General features: G+C 41.0%; 1 long non-coding RNA gene across 1 annotated transcript; it reads right to left on the bottom strand.

Annotated features, from left to right (window-relative positions):
* Positions 1-1,684: 1,684 nt before the first annotated feature.
* Positions 1,685-2,839, bottom strand: LOC145658752 (uncharacterized). The gene is made up of 2 exons (XR_014124596.1): positions 2,789-2,839; positions 1,685-2,699 (listed from the first exon to the last, which is right to left on the bottom strand). It is a non-coding gene; the product is annotated as an uncharacterized LOC145658752 (long non-coding RNA).
* Positions 2,840-4,918: the final 2,079 nt, after the last annotated feature.

The raw sequence follows: 4,918 nt of genomic DNA on the forward strand, positions 1-4,918 counted from the left end.
CTAAATGGAAATGAGTCAAAGCAAACAAAACATGATTAAAGTTTCCTGTGGTGTAAAGTCAATTGTGGAAAAAATTCTCCAAAAAATATCAGAAAGTTTTCAGCCTCTTGATCTAATAACCAGTGATGGAAAGAGACTCAAACAAAAGATCAGTCAAATGTTCATTTGAATATTTGAATATTCATTAAAAGCCAGCTTGATCCTTTTCCCATAGTCGTTGTTAAAAACATACTTTTTTTCAGTCTGCAAGAGGGCATCATCATTTAAATCTGAGAGAGAGATTTTGTGTATGCGGAGTGGCAACCGCTGAACCTTTGTATGTTTGCTTATTTTATTGAAGATCTGTTGGCTTACATGAACACCACCACATAATTTCATGTGATGACAATTCAACACAGCAACAAAGAGCAGGAAAACGAGCGGTTTGGCAGAAACTGAGAATAATATCTGCTGCCCTCTCAAATGCAGAGGACAGTTTTACTGTTTTTCTCATTAAAGAGCAAAGATGAAGAGATTTGGAAGGTGCCACATAGATCCATGTGACGGCCAACTCACTGCTTTCAGTTTATTTGGGAGGATTTTTAGGAAGTCGGGGGCAACCATCCAAACCAGCGTGCAAATTAACAAATGGTCCTTGGCTAAAACAATTAGGCTCGTTAAGTGGTGGGGTTGTTGACAAGAGCTGCACATGTATTAAAATCAATCAGTGCCCAGAAGAGTGGATGGAACACTCTTGGGACCTCTACCTAACTGTGCACACACATAAAACTTGTACCCAGCTGATTTGTATCACAGTTTCATCACTTCAGTTATGTTGCCAACGTGCATGTGAAAAATCTCATTGTTAATAGTTAAATTAGTCTCTGAATATGTAGAATTCAATTTTAATCTTGTTTGCCGCCGTGATAACTGCTATTTATCTCCAGATCCCTTTAAAAGTGCTTCCTAAAAGAGCTTGATAATTCTAGAACCTCTTTCAGCTTCAGAGGTAGTCTTTCATTTAGTAGAAGAGAAGTGCAGCTTGCTTTCAGTGGTAAGGAGGGTGTATCATTCTCTTGTAATGGATTCTTAATTATTTTTCTATTGCTATTCCTGCATTTCAGTGGTGGCAGAAATTAAATCACATGTATTATTAATCAGTGCATTATCTTGCCGTACATCCATAAACAATACTGCAGGGGTGTTTCATCAATTATTCTGCTTATGAGAGCTCTTGAGCACACAGCTCAGCACTCAGAAACTCGATGATGGCATCCGCAGTGGAGATAGAGAAATCTAGGCAACTCGCTCTTCGTTGTAAGCAATGGTGAGTGACATAGTCAGTGCCATCCCAGGGCACATCCTTGTGCGCAGTTTGTAAAGTATCTTTAAAGTTGTCCATTTTCAAAGTTACAAAAGTTGTAACCATATCAGAAATTGTATCCACTGGTGTGTTTAAAAATTGCTTAGTGATATCAGAGTTATGAAGAAGAACATTTGACAAGGAAGGAAACTTCTAACGCCGCACCTTCAGTACTTTGTTACAGCTACTGATATTACAGTCATTGCATTATAATGGACTGTACTAAAGTTTTACCCCACAGACAAGAAAAGAGATTTCCACTCTGCTATCAAAGAGAAAACACTATATTTAAGGCCTATGCACTCCTAAACAAAATTATTTATCTTGAGTTTCAGTATCAAAAATCTAGTATTTAATTATTCCAGGGGCAACAGATTCATCTTGCACTGAGTTATGGAGTAGCTTCTTTATGATTGAAGTTGATGGAATATCAGGAGAAGAACGTCACCATAAATCCTCAATAACGCAAACGTTTGTGGAATCTCTCAAGATAAAAATGCAAATGTGATTAAGAAGCAGTTACCTTGTGCTGATATAGCAGCTCATATTCAAAAAGCCGATACCTCGTGTGCGCACGGCACGCAGGAGCAGTGGAATAAATATAGCATCGGACGCACGGTAGCGAATGCTTTTACGGCCTGCGCAAGACAGGGCCTTTTGAAAATAAAGGTGTTTCACATTTTTAATCTTATACCACTGCTTCGTCTAACGAGAGGGCATAAACTTTTAGGGAGGGGTGGTGCAAATAGAGTGGAGGGTTGGAGATGCAAATGGGTGGTGGTTGAAAATGGCATCTGTACAATGTGCAGGCTTGTTAGCAGTCAGAGCCCAACACTGAGGACAATCAAGGCACCTCGTCACTTGCCTTTTATCTCCTGTCACTCGCCAGATGAAAAATCACTATGAATTCGCAACATCCAGCTGCATTAACATAACAAAGCCCCGGAGGAGCGAGAAAGAGGGGGGGAAAAGGCCTGTCTTCATCGAATCTCCCGAACGTCCCGCCGACATGCTCGAAACACACTCTGCTCTCCCTTTTTCTCTACGCTCCCTTCCCTTCTCCCTCTCCCTCGCACGCGCACGCACACGCACACGCGCACACGCACACACACGCACACGCGCGCACACACATACAGTAAGAGCAGCTGTCTGCCAGACACCTCGAGATCTCCCATCGAACATCTTTCCACTGCTATTCTGTCAGCACGATAGATTAGAAGTATTACAGCCCGTTGTTCTTGAACAGCAAGAGAAAGAGGGGGTAAAAGGGAGGAAAGAAGAAAATCCCTTCCACCCCCCCCCCCACCTCTCTCTCTCTTCGCCTTTTCTCTCTCTTTCTCCTTGCAGGTCTCATCTCCTAGAAGAAGAAAAAAACCGGATGAGAAGGCATTATGCATATGAAAATGTCTTGTGATTTATGTATGCATGCCATGCAGATTCCATTACAGGACAGCAGGTCTGAGTGAGATTTCTTTCATCTTCCTCTTCGGCCACCCTGATCAAACCCCGTTCATGCTGCAGCTCACAGTAGCATGCAGGCGCAGGGAGAGGGCGGGGGGAGGCAGAAGGGGAATTATTTACTACCTCCACATGAGGAATGGGAAGTACACCACTTTAAAGGGAACGCAGTTGGGATGTTGTGCTCTGATATGCATTTTACCACTGCATGGATACATACTTGAATAAATGGGGGACCACAAACCCACAATCTAAACAAACTGCACATTTATATATTTATACTATATACATTTATACTATTATTTATATTGAATCATGTCTGTGCAGAGCATGGGTGTAGCAAAGGTTATATTGAAGGTTGCAATTTAAAATAAATATTATTTTGAATTTCTTACCATTACATTTTATTAGCCTGTTTTGCCTAACATCAGTTGGCCTATTTGGGTAATTATTGCTATTAAGGGTTTTAAGGCATGTAATACTACTGTAGGAGAAAATTTCACACGTAACATAGTTAAAATGCATCTTAGCATTATTAGGGTTATATGGTTTTTCCACTCACATTGCCATCTGGCAAAACACTGATCATCAATACCTTTAAACTGGGAATGCCTTATAACTGAAATCTGAACATTTTTGTAAAAGTTTTGAACACATTGATAGTTTGGGGTGGGGTATTTTTTTTGTATTAAGGGTTAAGGGTTATGTATTACATAATAAATACTAGAATATTTTATTGGCCATTCTTTCTTTCTTTTTTCTTTGTTTGCTTAGGTGTACTATGATATTATATTTTTATTGTTCAGATATTGGTAAATATTGTGATTTAAATTTCAGTTCATATCGCCTATTCCAACTCCACAAGCAGCGCACACTTTAGCATCCACTAGATACCAGTGATCACTGCCAACCTGATTAAGTTCACAGTTACAGAAAGCCAATAGCGGGATAACCATCATGCTATACACGCGCTCACATACACAAACACACACACACACACACACACACACACGCGCACACACAGACACATGCATACACAGACACACACGCACACACACACACACACACACACACACACACACACACACACACACACACACACACACACTCTTCCTCTCTGTCTCTTCACACATACACCCCCAGTGATCAGCACAATGTGAAACCTAACCCAGGTTGGCATTGTGGACACAATGTGTGCAGCAGCAGGTCTATATAAAGAGACAGACTATAAATACATCCAGGTACATTTTTATTATTATTATTATTATTATTACGTCGCTGTTGTTGTTGTTGTTGTTGTTGTTGTTGTTATGATTGTCAGGCTTGGCAGTTGCTTGCAAGTAAAATCACATTTAATAAACAGAATAAAGGGCAAGCCAAAAGCAAAGTCAAAAAGCAGTCTAAGGTCATACACAGGTATGCCAGTAAACCAGGCAGACAAAACAGACAAGGGCAAGGCAAAAAGAGGGAACCAGGATAACTAACTGGGCAATGAGTCAAAACAAGAACATTAAACAAAACAGGGAAAACAAATGACTTAGAAACGCTTGATTACTCTGATTCACAAGACTTCACAAAGAACATCACAAACATGAGGGGTATATACAAAGGGAATAGACAACAGGCAAATCCAACAGACAGAGGATGTGAATGAACAGGAGGATTATGGGGAATGTAGTCCCTAGATGTCACACTGGGAAGTGCCAATGTGATGATGATGAAGATGATGATGATAATGATACCAGATGCAATTTTCACAATCGCAGTAAATAGATATTTTATAGCATGTTAAATATATTACATCAACAGGCCAAATCAGGCTCTGTATAAGTACTCTTCCATTGATGTGACTTTGCATACAGGTCCCAGCGTATTGTTTGGTTTGTTAATCACATGCATGGTGAGATGAGAGAACAGTGGCTTTGAGGAGAAAAACCACAAGGGACCTCACCCTCCTCCATCCTCCCTTCTCCTCCCATCATCCACCTCCATCCTCCCCTCTCCTACCATCACCCTCCTCCATCCTCCCCTCTGCTCCCATCAACCTCCTCCATCCTCCCCTCTCCTCCCATCACCCTCCTCCATCCTCCCATCCCTCCTCCATCCTCCCCTCTCCTC

The sequence above is a fragment of the Electrophorus electricus genome, chromosome 7, assembly GCF_041902795.1.
Source record: "Electrophorus electricus isolate QZ-2024a chromosome 7, ASM4190279v1, whole genome shotgun sequence".
Taxonomy (NCBI): domain Eukaryota; kingdom Metazoa; phylum Chordata; class Actinopteri; order Gymnotiformes; family Gymnotidae; genus Electrophorus; species Electrophorus electricus.